We start from the raw sequence: 22,316 nt of genomic DNA on the forward strand, positions 1-22,316 counted from the left end.
GTGTAACAACACGAACAGGGACGGATTCAAGTTACACCAGTGGCCGAAAGATGCGAAAGTGGCAAGAAATTGGACGTTTGTTCCGCACACTTTACCGACGAAAGCTATGCTACGACAGAGATGGCAAGAATGTGTGGATATCCTGCGACACTCAAAGCAGATGCATTTCCAACGATAAAGTCAAAGAAATCTGCCGCCAGACCCCCATTGAATCTGCTGGAGTGTGTGAGCAATTCAGGGACAAAGGACCTCGGTAGCACGGCAAGCAATGGCGGCAGTTTGTTCCCGCAGACGAGCGAGCTAAACCCCCTATCGACCCTAGCTTCCCTGGCCTGCTGACATCAACTCCAAAACTGGACAGATCAGCTTTCAGGAAAAGAGCGCGGATGAGGGTATGTCTACAGAATATATTAATTGATAAAAATTGGGCTGTCTGCACTCTCAAAGTGCATGTTGTTGCCAAATGTATTTCATATGCTGTAAACCTAGTTCATAGTTGTTAGTTTCCTTTAATGCCAAACAAACACATACCAATCGTTGGTTAGAAGGCGATCGCCAAATTCATCCTCGCTTTCTCCCGTGTCGCTGGCTGTCGTGTCGTTTTCGTCGGTTTCGCTTGCATACGGTTCAAACCGATATGGCTCAATAGCTTCAGTTTCTTCTTCAATTTCGTTTTCGCTACCTGCCTCCACACTACAACCATCCGTTTCAATACATTCGTAATCTGAATCGCTCAAACCGCTGAAATCCGAGTCTGAATCCGAGCTAATGTCGCTATAGCTTTCTGTTCTTTCCGCCATGTTTGTTTGTGTTGGCTTCACTATGTGACGTCACAGGAAAATGGACGGGTGTTTATAACGATGGTTAAAATCAGGCACTTTGAAGCTTTTTTTAGGGATATTGCGTACGGGTAAAATTTTGAAAAAAACTTCGAAAAATATAATAAGCTACTGGGAACTGATTTTTAATGGTTTTAACCATTCTGAAATTGTGATAATGTTCCCCTTTAATGATTATGCAACTTTGAGGATATTGCATATACATGCATCCAAAGCACAACAACCTACATGGTAAAGTGGGGCTTTAAAACAAATCAGAGTAAAACAAACACTTAAAATGCTGCATGAGACACTGCACAGTGATATAATTCTGTGAAAATCATTCTCTTCTGTCCAAAGTCAACAATGAAAATGACAAATGAGGTAGTTAACACATAGAATTATAGATTTTTATTTATGCTTTATTTTGGGGGGTTTTCCATCCTAGAAAGGCTGTGACTTTAAGTTTTTCCTTCAGAATTCAACTAACTTGAAGTGTTTTGTCAAGAAGATTATTTGCTTGTTCTATTTTGGGCCAAAGTAAAACAAAGAAAACAATATGAACTTGTCCTAGTTGTATTTTTAAGTTATCATGCCATGATTTTACTCTTCCGGCTCACGTGGGAATAGATTTTCCTCCTTGCGGCCCCTGAGCTACAATGACTTTGACACCCCTGATCTAGAGCAAGTTTGGAATATGGCAATAATATTTTATAAATATCTCTGTTATGCCTACATGGTTTGATTTCACACCTTCGTGGATTTATGGGAATCCCAAACACACAAAAACAGGTACCAACATGTAGGAAAAGTTGGTTTTGCATAATATGTCCCCTTTTAACAATTTTATTAAAGAAAAGAGAATAAGGAACTGGATTAAATATTGTGTTGATATAGTTAACTGTCAATAGCCCTCACTATAAATACACATTTAATAACATTTACAGGTATGACATGTGATCGTATAGGCAGCATTAAACCCTAATTGGAACATCCCTAGCTAAGAAATCCTTCCTTCGGTCAAACTTCCTTTCAGCTGTTGCGATCCCACATTGGTATAGCAAATAGAATAGAACATGATTTATTGTCATTGCACTTAACAAAGTTGGTTTTCAGTACAACCCATCCAGGAACAGACATACAATATACAGTTACAGGAATGGAAAGAATATCCCTGAATAGAGATAGGAAGGAAAGGTCGACATGGGGGGAGGAGGAGGAGAAATAGAGCAACTTCCAAACTAAGCTCCTAATACAACCTGATCTTATAAATGTAGCAAATGTGAACGTGTATACAGTAATGGCACAGCGAAAGAAGCTTGACGCTGCATATTAGAATTATTTCACATTACATACAATTTGAGATATGACTTTACAAAAGTTTGGACAACTTTTAAAAGACAGTGTTTGCATCCTCACTTTCTGTCGTTTATGGAATGTATTTTATGAACTGTATCTGACCTCTACCGTACCTATTAGGTAAAGCAGAAAGATGGATATAAGGTTGAAACAGTACGCAAATAGATCTACACTGCTTTTCAGGATGTTTCTTTTGCATTGGTTCTACTCATACAGTAGAAAGGGGATTCATATGCTCCCATTCGTCACAATTTACCTGACACATGAAACGTGATAAAACTGGGGTGTGCACAATCCACTTTAGCCACCAGGTGAAAGTAGAGTGTTGAATATTTTAAAATGTGTTTTGCGGCGATTCCAACCTTGCTACGTCGAGTGGCACTTTCCATCATTTTCAGCCGACTGCATTGCAAAATGATTAACTCCCCTCTTCGTCTCACGGAACATCCACCCAGGAATGGGACCATATGAATCCCTTCCCTTCTGTATCCACACTTAATAAATGACATTAAAAGTGTGCAGTATGTCCATGTTTTTCTTTGTGCAGATCAATCTAATAACTCCCAACACGAGCAGATTGTTTTCCGGCAGTCTTCCTTTTGTCCTATTTATACTCCTCACACAGAGAAAAGCCCCTCTTCTATCTCTCTCGAATGCCAGCAGGCTGAAGATAATGTAAACTCTGTGTGACTTTACTCTGTATAGGGAGAATGGCCACATGGGAATGCTCAGTGTGTGTGTGTGTGTGTGTGTGTGTGTGTGTGTGTGTGTGTGTGTGTGTGTGTGTGTGTGTGTGTGTGTGTGTGTGTGTGTGTGTGTGTGTGTGTGTGTGTGTGTGTGTGTGTGTGTGTGTGTGTGTGTGTGTGTGTGTGTGTGTGTGTGTGTGTGTGTGTATGAAAGCAGGAGACAGATGGGCTGCTGATGTTGAGGTGAGGGAGTTTGGCTCGCAGGTTCCTGCTCTGGGCTCTGGAAGCGAAGGAGACAAACAAGATGTTTCATTCTGTCACAGTCGGCACACCGTATCGCTCTCATCGCCTAAGGAAAGTTGCCACCTTATCCACTCCGCTTCTCCGCCTTATGCACTGCCAGTTCTCTCCGTCTCCTTTTTCATTCACACTTCTTTCTGTCAGTCTTGGAGAAGTTAATCCATCCTTCCTCTTTTTTTTTTTTTTTTTAGCAGCAACCGAGGTGTTTTAAGTTTGGTATAAGGTAGAAACATGGATCCCCTTGTTCTATTTTTGCTGTTTTGTCCCTTTCAACTCTCACTTTTCCAACCTGTCACAACAGGAACACTTTTTTTGTCACTTTGTGTTCCCTCAACTCTTGTCTCTCGCTCTACCTATGGCTCATCCTATTGCATTTGACATGATGTCAGATGCATAACAATATAGCAAACCACAGACATGGGATTTTTTTACATAGGACATTTAGGGCCTGATTTACTAAGATCTAAATACCATGCGCTAAACAGCTTGTGCAATGTACACAATTGCATGTATTATTAGTGGGCGTGTTGCATGTGATTTAAGATTGCGTGTGCAATTGAAAAGTGTTGCAGACCGCCTTATTTAAATGAGGCGTTTGCGTGTACTATACGGGGCATCACCACGGAGAAACTCATTTACTGCACATTCATGTTATCATGCTGTTGTGTTTTGCTATGTTTTCAAACATGCAGGAGACATCTGCCACTTTTTATGGGCATTTTAGAAGCAGTGCATTCTCTGCACAACTGTGCTTAAGACGCAAAAAAATGCTTACTTCAAGAAGTTTTTATCATATAGGATATATGTTAATATATGTGAAAAACGAACGTCATAAATTTTTTTTTACCCAAAACACATCAATTGAATTTTTTATTAAATCAGCCCCTTAGTCAGCCAGCAACTATTAAATTAATAATGGATGTTGCTGAATAGACATTATGTCTAATATTTTTTATTTCGAACCGTCCAAATATGTTGAAACGTACACATATGACAGAAGATTCTCTATCCATTGTCTGTCTGTGCAAAAATAGTGCTACCAAACCGGTGATGAGTGTTGATAAATCACATTGCGTGTGTGATGAATAATTATATTTGCATTTTATCCTCCCAGTTTTGTTGATCAGCATTTATTTTGCATATTAATAAAGACAGAGATGCAAAATGGATCGCCCGCCTTATTCTGCTCACTTAACAGACGCAATCCACTTTGCACACGTTAAGTAGATCAGCTTTGCGTGTGCTATCAAGTTTGCACGTGTTTTAATACACGCAAAGCTTTAGTAAATTAGGCCCTCAGTGTTTAAAGGTGTGCACGCCTATTGCCTTTAAACAATATTATTGCCAGCATTATTTGGAGACAACTTGAATGTAATAAAAATCAAAAAATCTTTAAAAATCAAAAGAAAAAATAAATACGTTTAATGATTTGCAGTTTTTAAGTACGGGTTTGTGCAGCATTTAAACACTGTTTCAAAATTACCGATGGAGCACCAGTATCGGTTAAAACAGTGGTTCTTAACCTTGTTGGAGGTACCGAACCCCAGCAGTTTCAGATGCGCATTCACCGAACCTTTCTTTAGTGAAAAATAAAATGTTTTTTCTTAATTTAATGATGTTATCATATTAAAGAAATACTAATAAAGATATATTTTACAAACAGAAAGTTACAGGAATGTACACATGATCCCATATTTACATCTCATTGCGCAACATGTGAATGTTTTAGTGGGACCTAAATGCGATATCTGAAAGGGGTACAAATTATTTCCAAAGCAGGACCCCCCACCTAGTACACAGCTCATGAAAAACAATATTTTGTGTTATTGTCTTTGGTAAGTGGGCCAAAACACTTATATTAGAAAATAATCTCATGGAAATGACTGCTGTCATTTGATTATAATAATAAAACATTTAACTTGTTATTTAGTCAGGTTTGGGACTGGTGTGCTGCTGGTGTGGCCACAGTGCATGTGCGCGTCTGACGTCGCTCACATGTGCTCCACTGAATGCTCAAGGAGTTTTTGCGTTTGCTCAAGCATGTGGAAAATTAGAGGGAATTATTGTTTGGGGGTATCCATAATACGCCGATAGAGAAGTTTTTATTTACACGATGAGTCGGGTGTGTCTTGACCTCCGCGGTGGAGGCTCCGTCGAACCCCTGAGGCCGACTCACCGAACCCCTAGGGTTCGATCGAAACCCAGGTTAAGAACCAGTGGGTTACAATGTTAACAATACCCATTCTAATGACATGTTCAATGACGCTGGAAGTGCTTTGAATGTGAGCGTGTGCTTCACATCATTTCATCTTCTTTCAATCTTCCCGTGTTCTTCTTGTTGCAGTACTGTAGTCTCCTCTTGGAGTAATTTGTGCAGCAGAGCCAAATAAAAAGCAAATGACCCATATAGAGTCAATCCTTTGATGTTTGCTGAACTGATTTATATTAAACGAGGAAACTTTGAAAACTATGGCATATTTTTTCCCTGAAAATGTGGGTCAATTTCCAATTTCTACAACATTTAGGAAATTTTGTTCAGCTATTCCTAAATCTGCAAAAATGTCAGGCTGTAACATTATTACATTTTTATAAGACAACAAACTGACAACTTGTTGCCTGGCTGTAAATAATAATTATGTATAAAGTACATTAATAATGATGTATAAAGTACATTAATAATGATGTATAAAGTACATTAAAGTGGCAACAAAAACAGGACATCAGACTCTTGGAAAAATAAAATACAACTGTAACAATGACACTGACAATATAAAGGATATACAATTGATACATTTAGCTTGATGCACCCAACTCTGTAGATCCCAATAAACAGTATTTTGTTTATTGGCTGTCAACAATCAGAGCCGGCCCAAGGCATAAGCGTACTAAGCGCTTGCTTAGGGCCCCGCGGCCACCAGGGGGCCCCAAAAGCAATTAACAAAAAAATATTATTTTTTATTTTTTGCATGTACGAGTCTGACTGATGATTTCTAAATGATCAAAGATATATTATTGTACAAAAACACAATTTTAGGTCAACATTTTTGCACATTGCTGTTTCAGGTTTTTGTTACCAAAAATAATAAAGTGAATCAGAATCAGCTTTATTGTCCAGTTATGTTTAACACACATGGAATTTAACTTCAGTAGACTGCGCTCTCTTTGTACAAAGTAAACATTAAATATGAACAATTAACTAAAAATATAAACTAGTAATTAAAGACTAATATGTACAAGACTGATGAGACAAGATGACACTTTTACTGTAAATACAAAGCTTTATCACTTGGACTGTTCAACCCCAGGCCACTCTTGTAGCTGAATGTTTTCTACATATTAAGATTAGGAACCATATGTGGCACTCTGGACATCATTCGTTCATTCATTGGTATTATTTATGTTCTTAACTGGGCCACCCCCATATCTTTATAAATGACATATCATTTGTAAAGACATGCCAGGCTGACAATAGGATAATGTAAACAACACTGCCAGAGCCACAATGAGTTTATATATTATTTATATATTATTGGCAGAAATAGAGGGCCCCAAAATCAAATTTTGCTTAGGGCCCCATGGAGGCTTGGGCCGGCACTGTCAACAATAACGCATGTAATTAATACAAATAAATTATCGCATGATCAAATATGATTATGAATGAAGGTTAATGCTTAACCCGTAAGACGCGCGCATTGTCACATAGTCTGTGATGAGGATGAAAGGCGGACAATTTCGCTTCAGAACAGAACTTTAGATTAAACTGAGGTAACTTGTTGGTATTGCAGCGACAAACGTTTGTGTCATCGCCGCACCGACGTTTAAAATACATCTTAAAGCAAAACATGTACAAACCCCGTTTCCATATTAGTTGGGAAATTGTGTTAGATGTAAATATAAACGGAATACAATGATTTGCAAATCATTTTCAACCCATTCGCGCCTATAACAATCCGGATGGTTCTTTTCCTCTTTGGTCCGGAGGACACGACGTCCACAGTTTCCACAAACAGTTTGAAATGTGGACTCGTCAGACCTCAGAACACTTTTCCACTTTGTATCAGTCCATCTTAGATGAGCTTAGGCCCAGCGAAGCCGGCGGCGTTTCTGGGTGTTGTTGATAAACTGTTTTCGCCTTGCATAGGAGAGTTTTAACTTGCACTTACAGATGTAGCAACTAACTGTAGTTACTGACAGTGGGTTTCTGAAGTGTTCCTGAGCCCATGTGGTGATATCCTTTACACACTGATGTTGCTTGTTGATGCAGTACAGCCTGAGGGATTGAAGGTCACGGGCTTAGCTGCTTACGTGCAGTGATTTCTCCAGATTCTCTGAACCCTTTGATGATATTACGAACCGTAGATGGTGAAATCCCTAAATTCCTTGCAATAGCTGGTTGTGAAAGGTTTTTCTTAAACTGTTCAACAATTTGCTCACGCATTTGTTGACAAAGTGGTGACCCTCGCCCCATCCTTGTTTGTGAATGACTGAATATTTCATGGAATCTACTTTTACACCCAATCATGGCACCCACCTGTTCCCAATTTGCCTGTTCACCTGTGGGATGTTCCAAATAAGTGTTTGATGAGCATTCCTCAACTTTATCAGTATTTATTGCCACCTTTTCCAACTTCTTTGTCACGTGTTGCTGGCATCAAATTCTAAAGTTAATGATTATTTGCAACAAAAAAAAAGTTTTATCAGTTTGAACATCAAATATGTTGTCTTTGTAGCATATTCAATTGAATATGGGTTGAAAATGATTTGCAAATCATTGTATTCCGTTTATATTTACATCTAACACAGTTTCCCAACTCATATGGAAACAGGGTTTGTACTTGACGATGGCGCCAACAGCATGCTACACCGACAACAAGCAAAGGAGAACGCTACACTGCCGGTTTACCTGCGTCAATGTTGTCAACAAGAGTAAAAGTACCACAGTTAAACATTTGTGAAGACCAAGTCCGGCAAGAAGATGGTATTCAGATCACCACAACTGATCCGAGGCACAATTACAGCAATGATAAACCAACACTAGTACACAAACAAGAGCATCAAGTTGCAAGTACTGGCTGAATGTGAATTTGTTTCACTTCTTGAAGAACATTGTACATGTGGAAGTAATCACAACGAGCTGGGGTCGCATTGTACCAAAAAAGGAAATCAGCATTGTCATCTGAAAAGGTAAAGAAGCTTGTTTGTTTAAATTGGTTAAAATAAAGAAGAGAAAATGCCGATTTAAATGGTGTACTACATTAGGTTGTTTATGAGTGTGTTTACCACATGATCTGTTAGTAACTGTACCTTGTTTGCAATAGTTTTGCAAATACTTTCAAAATTGCACTTCATTCTTACTAAACACATTTTGAGCAAATGGATGACTTGCTGTTCAGTAAAACATTGAAAAAAAATCTTCTTGTTTTACAATCTGACTACAAAATTGCATTTTCACCCAAATATTGGGGTATTTTCTTAAGCAAAATGTATTCATTAAAGCAAATAAAAACCCATGATTAAACTTGATTACCGTATTTTTCGGACTATAAGTCGCAGTTTTTTTCATAGTTTTTCCTTTTTTATTATGCATTTTCGGCAGGTGCGACTTATACTCCGAAAAATACGGTACTCACAGTTCTAGAGTGTCATTAATCATGGGGGGCGCTGTTGCACGCACTTATTTTCATGTTTTTGTTTCAGTTGGGGTAAGGACATAGATGGGTATTGTACTGTGTGAACTACTTGGGTGGGGAAAAGAGTGTGTGTGGGTGTGTGTACAGGTGTGTTTTTGTGCGTCCTTTGTCATGTCTCTCGCTTGTCAGTGTGCTAATGAGGCCACGAGGGGCTGACAACAGAGACACGGAGCAGGAGCGTTCAGTGAGTTCAAAAAGACGCGACTGCAATCTTTTAAAAAAAGATCCCTCACTTGTTCTGAGACAGTTGTGAGGAAGTGTGGCTCAGCTGCTAGAGCGCCCAACCTGAAACTTGAGGCTTTCCTGGTTCGAATCCGGCTTCAGCCGTCCGAGTCACTGCTGGTGTGTCCTTAGGCAAGACAATTCACCCAACTTGCTCCCAGTGCCACCCACACTGGTGCAAATGCAGATAATGTGTTTGTCAATGTCTCTTGAGAAAAAGCGCTATATAGATATATAATTTAATTTTTAAAAATGTAATTAAAAATATACATTAAGCTAAATTAAACTTAGAACATTTTGTAGATTCTTTAGAATTAATTTTTTTGTTGTTGACTTACCGCGTTTTGGTGATGCTTTTTGCCTTTCACAGGGTAAGGAACTTTATTCGGTTACTTTGAAGCAGAAGAACCAACAATATTCACAATCTATCCATTCGTTTCCTATATTGTGTGTAGTCACAGGTAAGCAATAATCAACAATATTTAATAAGTATATTGATTTCTTTTTTTTTTAAATGTAGCATTTGCATTAAGTTTTTTATTTATCAGTTTGAAAAGTCACACATTACAGATGGTTTTGTAACTTACTCAATTACTATTCGATATTCAGTGTCAGTCTTAAAACTGATGAATAGAATAGAATAGAAAGTACTTTATTGACCACTGGGGGAAATTCAGCATGAAATACAAATAATATAAAAATAAAAAAATGTGTCCCTGCAAGGGATATTTCGAGACTCCCCTGAAATTTTTTTTACTGAACAAAGTTAAGAAAATAACATATTTATACCAGATACTAGATGTGTGTGAGTACTGTTTCCCACTAAATAATACAATTTGCCAAAACATTATGCATGTCCAACAGCTCATAAACGCGTCTGTATGGCTAACTCTGCCCCCAATGCTATGTCAGACTGAAATGAGGCACATATTAAAAGTTAAAGTACCACTGATAGTCACACACACACACACACACACTAGGTGTGGTGAAATTACTCTCTGCGTTTGACCCATCCCCTTGTTCCACCCCCTGGGAGGTGAAGGGAGCAGTGAGCACCAGCGGTGGCTGCGCTCTGGAATCATTTTGGTGATTTAACCCCCAATTCCAACCCTTTGAGCAGGGAGGTAATGAATCCCATTTTTATAGTCTTTGGTATGACTCGGCCGGGGTTTGAACTCACGACCTACTGATCTCAGGGCGGACACTCTAACCACAAGACCACTGAGTAGTCTACAACCAATAAATATACATTTAAAATTAGTCAATGGATCTATAAAAAGTCATTTCAGTGTAACCCTAATTATAATGGACTAACGTAAAAAAACGGATCTTTATATAATAAATAATTTAATTATTTACTTAAAAAGCAAAAACTAGCAGAAACAAAAGGCAGGTGCAAGTCATGTAGTGGCAGCAGAGTAAAACATGTGCAGGGGGCAACAGGTGAACCTGATTAAACTTGATTAGAAAAGGAAAACAGGCAGGGAACTAAACAAAATTAAGGAGCATTACAACAGGAAATAGAACCAAAATAAGAGCACCAGGACCGGAAATAATACAGGACACAGGGAAATACCGAACAAAGTCCAAACATCATGACACTGCTTATTTTTGGATTTTCTCATTTACGTGATTTAAAGGGGCACTGCACTTTTTTTTGGAATGTTGCTATCGCTCACAATCCTTATAAGAGAAAAGAAGACAAACGTTTTTTTTTCCATTCTAACATGCAATTTGGCTCGTTTTTGGTGGCTAGCAATGCAGCTAATGGGAGCAATCAATTCTACCACTAAATCACTTTAAAATGCATTAAAAAAACCATCAACAATACTTCATTTATATTCCGTAACCTGTATAATAACCAAACTGGAGCGACATTCTTAATATAAGAGCAAACACTCAGGAACAAGCTTTCTAAAGTACTAACACGTCGACGTGCTGCGGTATTAGCCGTAAAAGCTAACTACGGCAAGGGATAAGCTAGCTTCTACGTCAGCACGAAACGCATATCAGTTTGTAATGCACAACACTGCGATGCGACACCAATCTGTACTGACTGAAAAACACGTGTGGTTAGCCCACATTTCATATTACTGTAGTTGTAATAACACACATGACGTGCTGCGTGTATCATGATCGATATTAAAGTGTGACTCACTCGATGGACTGTTTGGTCCAGCTGGCGGGGGATGTTTTTTCCGGATTATTTGGGGGTCATCACTCCATTTATGTCGAAATAGCTTGTCTCCAAATTCCACATTTGCAGCTTCGTGCCACACCGACCCCACTCTATCAGCTTCCGTTTGCGCCAACGTTTCAACCTCTTCTCCGTGCTGGCTTCTAAAAACAGTACTTCATCCTCCGTATACTCCGCCTCAAAAACATAATTTTGTGAATCCTCATTCGTCCAAACATAGTCGTCTTCGTTGTCTGTTACCAAGTCTGCCATGATTAGAACATGCTCGTGTTTGAATCCTGAAGTAAGAACACAGTTTTTGCCGGAAGTCGGATGTGCGTTGCTATGGAAACGGAAATCAATGCGCAGAAAAAATCAGTTCCAGCCATGATTAAAATGATGAAAATACAGTAAACATTGAACATATTACATATTGTTATGAAGGTGTCTGTTATTACTTTATACAAAGACTTGCACTGTGTGTATAAAACGTTGATGGAGGGTTTTGAAGTTGATTTAGAGGCCTTTAAAGGCTGCAACGGTGATTTCCATTAGCTGCATCTTTCAAAGGTTGTTTTAAGTATCTTTAATATCCTATATTAAAAAAAGGACGTGTGTTCTTGTCTCTCATAATGATTGTGAATGATCGGCAAGATTCCAAAATAAAGCGCAGGTCCCTTTTTAAGTGGTTGGAATTTTTCTGAAGCTTGTAGTCAAGCTTTGTTGCATTACAAGAATGTATGGCACGGGTGTAAGGAAGATAACTTTTGATTTTTATACAGCAATATAGCCAAAGCTGGATTATTTTGGGCACGAGTGGAAGCGGACATCTTCATCTCCCCCATGCAAAAATCAATAAATGCAGATATCTCCAGTTTAAATGAGTAAATTATAGGTTAAAAAGTGTGCATCACAGTGATAAGAAGTGTCCTTTTTCTCCTCCTTAGTGTTGACGTCTGAGCCTGCTGTGAGTAAACGCAGCAGACGTAGCGAGACAACAGAATTGGAACATAGCTCAGACTGTCCTGGCTGTGGAAGCGTCACCAAAGCAGTCATGAGCAGTGGGGTGCATCCAGTCAGACGCCGCAGGAGCAACAGGGCAGACAGTCAGTGGGGGCAAGTAGCGCTGGTGTTATCGTCAATGTCTCCATTGGAGAAACAAAAAACTTAAAACAGTTCAGTGAAGTTGCAACACAGACATTGTGCATTTATGTAGCTTCTCGCTCTTGTTTTCATATTGGTGAGCAAGACTTAGCGCAACATAAGGTACCATGGTGGTAAATGTGACAAAGTTACAGTAGATACATTGGATTAAAGGCCTACTGAAATGCGATTTTCTTATTTAAACGGGGATAGCAGGTCCATTCTATGTGTCATACTTGATCATTTTGCGATATTGCCATATTTTTGCTGAAAGGATTTAGTAGAGAACATCGACGATAAAGTTTGCAACTTTTGGTCGCTGATAAAAAAGCATGGCCTGTACCGGAAGTAGCAGACGAGTAGCGTGACATCACAGGTTGTGGAGCTCCTCACATCTGCACATTGTTTACAATCATGGCCACCAGCAGCAAGAGCGATTCAGACCGAGAAAGCGACGATTTCCCCATTAATTTGAGCGAGGATGAAAGATTGGTGGATGAGGAAAGTGAGAGTGAAGGACTAGAGGGCAGTGGGAGCGATTCAGATAGGGAAGATGCTGTAGGAGGCGGGTGGGACCTGATATTCAGCTGGGAATGACTAAAACAGTAAATAAACACAAGACATATATATACTCTATTAGCCACAACACAACCAGGCTTATATTTAATATGCCACAAATTAATCCCACATAACAAACACCTCCCCCCTCCCATTCATATAACCCGCCAATACAACTCAAACACCTGCACAACACACTCAATCCCACAGCCCAAAGTACCGTTCACCTCCCCAAAGTTCATACAGCACATATATTTCCCCAAAGTCCCCAAAGTTACGTACGTGACATGCACATAGCGGCACGCACGTACGGGCCAGCGATCAAATATTTGGAAGCCGCAGCTGCATGCGTACTCACGGTACCGTGTCTGCGCATCCAACTCAAAGTCCTCCTGGTAAGAGTCTCTGTTGTCCCAGTTCTCCACAGGCCAATGGTAAAGCTTGACTGTCATCTTCCGGGAATGTAAACAATGAAACACCGGCTGTGTTTGTGTTGCTGCAGTCGGCCGCAATACACCGCTTCCCTCCTACAGCTTTCTTCTTTGCTGTCTCCATTGTTCATTGAACAAATTGCAAAAGATTCACCAACACAGATGTCCAGAATACTGTGGAATTTTGCGATGAAAACAGACGACTTAATAGCTGGCCACCATGCTGTCCCAAAATGTCCTCCACAATCCGTGACATCAGGCGCTGACGTCATCATACCGAGACGTTTTCAGCAGGATATTTTCCGCGAAATTTAAAATTGCACTTTAGTTAACTAACCCGGCCGTATTGGCATGTGTTGCAATGTTAAGATTTCATCATTGATATATAAACTATCAGACTGCGTGGTCAGTAGTAGTGGGTTTCAATAGGCCTTTAAAGGGGAACTGCATTGTTTATGGAATGGTACCTATCATTCACAATACTTATGTGAGACTATCCCGATTCCAATTCTGGTACCAAAATTATTTTGATACTTTTCGATACTTTTCTAAATAAAGGGCACCACAAAAAATTGCATTATTGGCTTTATTTTAACAAAAAATCTTAGGGTACATTAAAGATATGTTTCTTATTGCAAGTCTGTCCTTAAATAAAATAGTAAACATACTAGACAACTTGTCTTTTAGTAGTAAGTAAGCAAACAAAGGCTCCTGATTAGTCTGCTGACGTATGCAGTAACATATTGTGTCATTTTCCATTCTATTATTTTGTCAACATTATAAGGGACAAACTGTAAAAATTGATTATTAATCTACCGTATTTTTCGGACTATAAGTCAGTTTTTTTCATAGTTTGGCCGGGCTCCAGTGTAATTTATATGTTTTTTTCCTTCTTTATTATGCATTTTCGGCAGGTGCGACTTACAGGTAAAAGCCAGTAAATTAGAATATTTTGAAAAACTTGATTTATTTCAGTAATTGCATTCAAAAGGTGTAACTTGTACATTATATTTATTCATTGCACACAGACTGATGCATTCAAATGTTAATTTCATTTAATTTTGATGATTTGAAGTGGCAACAAATGAAAATCCAAAATTCCGTGTGTCACAAAATTAGAATATTACTTAAGGCTAATACAAAAAAGGGATTTTTAGAAATGTTGGCCAACTGAAAAGTATGAAAATGAAAAATATGAGCATGTACAATACTCAATACTTGGTTGGAGCTCCTTTTGCCTCAATTACTGCGTTAATGCGGCGTGGCATGGAGTCAATGAGTTTCTGGCACTGCTCAGGTGTTATGAGAGCCCAGGTTGCTCTGATAGTGGCCTTCAACTCTTCTGCGTTTTTGGGTCTGGCATTCTGCATCTTCCTTTTCACAATACCCCACAGATTTTCTATGGGGCTAAGGTCAGGGGAGTTGGCGGGCCAATTTAGAACAGAAATACCATGGTCCGTAAACCAGGCACGGGTAGATTTTGCGCTCTGTGCAGGCGCCAAGTCCTGTTGGAACTTGAAATCTCCATCTCCATAGAGCAGGTCAGCAGCAGGAAGCATGAAGTGCTCTAAAACTTGCTGGTAGACGGCTGCGTTGACCCTGGATCTCAGGAAACAGAGTGGACCGACACCAGCAGATGACATGGCACCCCAAACCATCACTGATGGTGGAAACTTTACACTAGACTTCAGGCAACGTGGATCCTGTGCCTCTCCTGTCTTCCTCCAGACTCTGGGACCTCGATTTCCAAAGGAAATGCAAAATTTGCATGGTTGGGTGATGGTTTGGGGTGCCATGTCATCTGCTGGTGTCGGTCCACTCTGTTTCCTGAGATCCAGGGTCAACGCAGCCGTCTACCAGCAAGTTTTAGAGCACTTCATGCTTCCTGCTGCTGACCTGCTCTATGGAGATGGAGATTTCAAGTTCCAACAGGACTTGGCGCCTGCACACAGCGCAAAATCTACCCGTGCCTGGTTTACGGACCATGGTATTTCTGTTCTAAATTGGCCCGCCAACTCCCCTGACCTTAGCCCCATAGAAAATCTGTGGGGTATTGTGAAAAGGAAGATGCAGAATGCCAGACCCAAAAACGCAGAAGAGTTGAAGGCCACTATCAGAGCAACCTGGGCTCTCATAACACCTGAGCAGTGCCAGAAACTCATCGACTCCATGCCACGCCGCATTAACGCAGTAATTGAGGCAAAAGGAGCTCCAACCAAGTATTGAGTATTGTACATGCTCATATTTTTCATTTTCATACTTTTCAGTTGGCCAACATTTCTAAAAATCCCTTTTTTGTATTAGCCTTAAGTAATATTCTAATTTTGTGACACACGGAATTTTGGATTTTCATTTGTTGCCACTTCAAATCATCAAAATTAAATGAAATAAACATTTGAATGCATCAGTCTGTGTGCAATGAATAAATATAATGTACAAGTTACACCTTTTGAATGCAATTACTGAAATAAATCAAGTTTTTCAAAATATTCTAATTTACTGGCTTTTACCTGTATACTCCGGTGCGACTTATACTCCGAAAAATTCGGTACCTGTTCATTTACTGTTAATATCTGCTTCCTTTCTCTTTTAACATGTTCTATCTACACTTTTGTTAAAATGTAATAATCATTTATTCTTCTGTTGTTTGGATGCTTTACATTAGATTTGGGTGATACCACAAATTTGGGTATCAATCCGATACCAAGCAGTTACAGGGTCATACATTGGTCATATTCAAAGTCCTCATGTGTCGTGGGAGATATTTCCTGAGTTTATAAACATATTATAAATAAGAAAAAACAAAAACGAAAGAAGATGTTGTGATGCCAAAAAATATCGACATAATCATAGTAGTATAGTAGTAGCACGGTGGTAGAGGGGTTACTGCGTGTGCCTCACAATACGAAGGTCCTGAGTAGTGTTGGGTTCAATCCCAGGCTCGGGATCTTTCTGTGTGGAGTTTGCATGTTCTCCCCGTGACTGCGTGGGTTCCCTCCGGGTACTCCGGCTTCCTCCCACCTCCAAAGACATGCACCTGGGGATAGGTTGATTGGCAACACTAAATTGGCCCTAGTGTGTGAATGTGAGTGTGAATGTTGTCTGTCTACCTGTGTTGGCCCTGCGATGAGGTAGCGACTTGTCCAGGGTGTACCCCGCCTTCCGCCCGATTGTAGCTCCAACGCCCCCCGCGACCCCAAAGGGAATAAGCGGTAGAAAATGGATGGATGGATGGCATAGTAGTATTGACTAGATACGCTCCTGTACTTGGTATCATTACAGTGGATGTCAAGTGTAGATCCACCATTGGTGTTTGCTTACATTGTTACACCGGTGAGCTAAGGTGTGTAGTGAAACATATTTGTCGCCATGGAGACCAGGATTAGTGATTTAGAAGTAGCTAAAACACTGCCGACGGCTGATGGACAATAGCCGCAAGCGAGCTAGCCATGTCTTAAAGCACCTCTTCCTGAGGGCGTTTCAAAGTTAGTTTATTGTTAGTTTTTAAACCAAAATGCGTCCGTTCTCCCTTTTCTGTCTACACACTGTGTCTGCTTGTAAGTACTCTGTTATTGTGCGCTACCGAACACGCTCGTCTGCTCGTAAACCAGGGGAGTGGAGGACCGGTACTTTTCAGAGGCGGTATAGTACCAAATATGATTCATTAGTATCGCGGTACTATGCTAATATCGGTATACCGTACAACCCTATGTGAGACAAGAACATTGAACATACGTGGTCTTGTCTTACATGGGGATTGTGATTGATAGGTAAAATTCCAAAAATAGCGCAGTTTCCCTTCAAAAACAGGGTGGAACATGACATCAGTATAGTACAGTTGTGTCAAATGTATGGCCCGCGGGCCGAATCAGGCCCACGAAGAGGTTTTTTGCGGCCCGCGGGATGAGTTTGCTAAGTATAAAAATAAGCCGAAATTTTTGAATGAAAGAAACTGCTGTTCTAAATGTGTCCACTAGATGTCACAATAGCAATTATTTGTATCTTTGTAGATGATGCTACATATGTAAAAAAAAAAATAATAAACCACATGATGTTAGTGCATCAGTCGAGGAAAATGATCAAACTACATAAATAACATCCTGTAATTTGATTTTGATATATTTTTTTTTATCTTGATGGATTGAAAATTAACACCAATGAGTTGACTGATGAACATTCCATCCATCCATCCATTTTCTACCGCTTATTCCCTTTTGGGGTCGCGGGGGGCGCTGGAGCCTATCTCAGCTACAATCGGGCGGAAGGCGGGGTACACCCTGGACAAGTCGCCACCTCATCGCAGCGATGATGAACATTATCACATAATTTATTAAGACAGTATAAATCACGACAAATAAAGATAATACACTATTAACCGCAACATGTAAGTGTAAAAAACAACAACAACATTATGATTTGTACATTTTCAGAATGTGCTTGTTCTATTTTTAAACAAATAAAACAATCTGAAGTTGTCTTTATTTTTAAGTTATCGTGCCGTGATTTTACCAGTCCGGCCCACTTGGGAGTAGCTTTTTCTCCATGTGGCCCCCGATCTAAAATGAGTTTGACACCCCTGGTATAGTAGAAAAATATATATGTTCATATTCCAAAAAACATAGAGCATAAGAATGCTCTAGGCTCATAAAAATGTCCATCGTATTTTCGTGCGTTGGACACTAGGAACTTAAATGACTCGATCCCATTGACTCTGATTTCTGTTTATGCAGCCACTAACCAGAGGAGAATAACACAAGTGGAATTGTGTCACTTGAACACTTGAAGGATCCCTGACTGGATCTCTGGGTTGCCAAGCAATTATTAAATTAGGAACTGAAAAAAGAAGACATCCTATTAACTGACATATGAAACAACATGATCAAGAATAGTTCCAGGCAAGCAGACAACCAGGGTCGTATTTAGTCATTTGGATGCCCAAGACAAGCAACAGCATAGCCATACATATACAGTATCATTCCTCTCGCTTCTATAGAAGAAGGTTGTGGCCATAAACCAAGAAGTTACTCAAATTTGATATTCAACTTATGGCGAGAAAGAATATTATTTTTATTTTATTTTACCTGCGTGAGGATTGTGATTAATTGATCATCCAAACGAAAAGGTAAGAACATCCCATCAGTCGGCATCCCAGTGAGAGCAGCTATTGTACAGTAAGTGATTGTTTTATTATGTTTGTAGTTTCTTTTTCTTTTTTAACACTTAGCAATACCGCTCCTTGATGCTTAGTGTTTCACTAAAGCTGGGTTTGTTTAGCACACAACTGATAAAACTTGTACCTCATCTTTTGTACATTAAAGCTCAAAAAGATAACGTTCTGGATCATCATTTGTCCCAAAGTAGTCGTTGATGGCTCTCATGAAGTCTGCATGATTAGTAGTAGTAGTTGTTGTTAAAGAAATAATGAATGTTGTGATGTGCTTTGAAATGATTGTGTATGCTCAAAATGAGCAAAATATGTAAATATTACATGTTATTAGGAATGGGCCTGTTACTACACTTAAAGTATGTATAAAAACATATATATATATATATATATATATATATATATATATATATATATATATATATATATATATATATATATATATATATACATAAAATATTGATGGAGGTGTTTGGGTATTTTTTAGAGCGCTTTATATGTGGAATAGAGGGAATTACATTGCCTGTGTTGTTAGCTGACTTTTGGTAGCGTTTATTTACGAGTTAAGATGCATTAAAAAAAACATAAGGATTGCGAATGATAGGCAACATTTTCCAAAAACTGCAGTTCCCCTTTAAGTTACAAGCAAAAAAAAAATAGTTCCAAGCATCCCGCCAGTAGTTGGCGTAGCAAATGTCACGGTGAAACCCTTAGGATCGAACCAAAACATCTGGTCCTGCTCACTAGCACTAGTTTATAGCTAGAGATCGATGTGACTTTGTTTTCCAACCATGGGAAGAAAGAAAGTGAGTGTGAAGGACAGCGATGAGAAGAAGTAAATGATATTCATTCAATTGAAAAAATCAATCATCAAAAAAATTACAAGAGTGTGTGGAGCGTATCACTGCTCGTCTGCACCACACTGAAGCAGAATGTGTCTAACGCCAGCTAAGAATGTTCAAATAAAATCTAAACGGCTGACATTCATCCATTAAAAATATGGAAACGCTGCAGATGGTGTGTTTGATGGAGAAGCAGTTAGAAGGAGACATGGTAGAATTCCACAATGTACATTGTTATTACATTACATGACTTCATAAAACTACTGTACTGTAGTTGTTTGTACTACATTCTATTGTGTTGGGGTTTTTTATACAACATTATCTAAAAGGCATGTTACACGTTAAAATTGTGCCATTGGAAGGGAGGCAAACCCCAAATAAATTGATTTGAGTTCATTTCAATGGGCAAATTTGATTTGAGTTACAAGTAGTTTGCGTGAAGAACTCCACCGCAGAACCAGCTCGTAAGTTGAAGTACAACTTCTATTTATTTGTTATCACTTCATAAATGCACTCTAGATACCTCCTGATAACCCTTTACCCTTATAGATGTCCTGCTATTCCTTCAACAGATGAAAGCTGACAGTTGGTGGCAGCAGCTTGCCTGGCCTTGCATTGTGTGCAGGTGTGCAGGCAGGAGTGGAGTATTAATATGTATGATAAGAAGATGGGATCGGGAGGAAAGGCCAAATAAAAGAAGGAGAGGAAGCCAAGGGGTCAGTGATTCAGTGTGCAGCACGCACAGCAAAATATGAGGTGGGTCAGAGAAATGTTATATTGATTTTTGTTTTTGCAATGCCATTGACTTGGAATATTAGTTTTGCCGTGTTGTGTGGAATGCTGTAATATTTTTCTTTATCCGTGAGACCGTATCCCTTCACCAGCTGCCAGTGTCATCATTTTTGATGTATCGCACGTTTGCACAAAAGTGCGTTCACACTTTCTCATTAACCGTTTTGGAGAAGTCCATTAATCTCTTGGCGTCACTACTACTGTCTGGCCAGAAGATTTGCATTGATCATTACATAATATCCATTTTGATTGAACCCTATATCAGACCTATCTCTTCTCTTCTTTCCACAGATTTATCATGCGATGCCAAGACCCAGTTTGTGTAGTCGAAAGGAAGTAAGTAGAGCGATGGAGGCTGAGGGGGAACGAGCCAACTAGTTCATCACGGTAGCCTAGTTAGGTGAAAGGCGCTTGAGCGAAAAGGTAGGCTCATTATCTCCCTTCTGACCAACCTCCACATGTTTCTACTTTTCTTTTCTTGTTCCATGTTTGCTCAACCTGAGTTAGCAAGCCTTTGCTGCATTTTGCTTTGTTTTCTAATGCAAAGTCCTTGTCACCAGTATAAGGCAAGGCAAGGCAACTTTATTTGTATAGCACTTTTCATACACAAGTCAGGCTCAAAGTGCTTCACAGACAACAAAGGGAAATGAAAAGCAAAATTAAAATGCAGACAATAAAAATAAAAACAGTGCGGACATTAAAAGTTAAAAGATTAAAAGATTTAGCTGAAAGCTAAGGTGAACATAAAAGTTTTTAGTCTAGTTTTAAAAGTAGTCAGAGTTGGGGAAAGTCTGACATCTTCAGGAAGTTTATTCCAGCTATTTGTTGCATAGTGACTGAATGATGCACTCTGGGAACCGCTAACAGATTGGTCCCAGAAGATCTTAGTCATCTAGAGGGCTTATATAGTGGGAGCATATCAGTGATATATTTCGACCCTAGACCATGTAGTGATTTATATGTGAGCAGGAGGATTTTGAAATCAATTCTCTGATGTACAGGGAGCCAATGTAAGGATTTAACAATTGGTGTAATGTGCTCACATTTTTTGGTCTTTGTTAGAACTCTAGCAGCAGCGTTCTGAACAAGCTGTAACTACCTGACAGTTTTTTTGGTAAAACCTGCAAGGAGACCATTACAATAGTCTAGCCCAGTGTTTTTCAACCACTGTTCCGCGGCACACTAGTGTGCCGTGAGATACAGTCTGGTGTGCCGTGGGAGATTATGTCATTTCACCTACAGTATTTGGGTTAAAAATATTTTTTGCAAACCAGTAATTATAATCCGCAAATACGCCGTTGTTGAGTGTCGGTGCTGTTAAGAGCCCGGCAGAGTAACCGTGTAATACTCTTCCATATCAGTAGGTGGCAGCAGGTAGCTAATTGCTTTGTAGATGTCGGGACATGCTTTGTCGTGATCACAATATGCAGACGACAGTGTGCAGGTAAAAAGGTGTGTAATGCTTAAACCCAAAATAAACAAAAGGTAAGTGCCCCTAAGAAAAGGCATTGAAGCTTAGGGAAGGCTATGCAGAACGAAACTAAAACTGAACTGGCTACAAAGTGAACAAAAACAGAATACTGGACGACAGCAAAGACTTACTGTGGAGCAAAGATGGCGTCCATAATGTACATCCGAACATGACATTCAACAATGTCCCCACAAAGAAGGATAAAAACAACTGAGATATTCTTGATTGCTAAAACAAAGTAGATGCGGGAAATATCGCTCAAAGGAAGACATGAAACTGCTACAGGAAAATACCAATAAAAGAGAAACAGCCACCAAAATAGGAGCGCAAGACACAAACTAAAACACTACACACAGGTAAACACCAAAAATTCAAAATAAGTCACGGCGTGATGTGACAGGTCATGACAGTACACCTACTTTGAGTATAGTGATGCATGGTTGGTTATGGTTTAAAGTCATATCCAACAATTGCGACGACTTTTTACTGTCATCTGAGTTTTGTTTTTTAATGATTTCTGCTGGTGGTGTGCCTCCTGGTTTTTTAAACGCAAAAAATGTGCCATGGCTCAAAAAAGGTTGAAAAACACTGGTCTAGCCTACTGGTAATAAAGGCATGTATAAGTTTTTCTAAGTCTTGAGCTGACATGAGCCCTCCAAGTCTT

General features: G+C 39.4%; 1 protein-coding gene across 2 annotated transcripts in view; it reads left to right on the top strand.

Moving 5' to 3' along the window:
- The window catches only part of spata20 (spermatogenesis associated 20), a 69,586-nt gene extending 63,018 nt beyond the window's left edge, over window positions 1-6,568 (top strand). The window contains exon 17 of one of the 2 annotated variants that reach the window (XR_009815918.1): window positions 3,078-6,568. The gene's annotated coding sequence lies outside the window, so the exon portion shown is untranslated. The remainder of the gene's footprint in view (window positions 1-3,077) is intronic. The other variant, XR_009815917.1, reaches the window with a different exon arrangement.
- Window positions 6,569-22,316: the final 15,748 nt, after the last annotated feature.

This window comes from Nerophis lumbriciformis, linkage group LG11 (assembly GCF_033978685.3).
Source record: "Nerophis lumbriciformis linkage group LG11, RoL_Nlum_v2.1, whole genome shotgun sequence".
In the NCBI taxonomy this organism is placed as follows: domain Eukaryota; kingdom Metazoa; phylum Chordata; class Actinopteri; order Syngnathiformes; family Syngnathidae; genus Nerophis; species Nerophis lumbriciformis.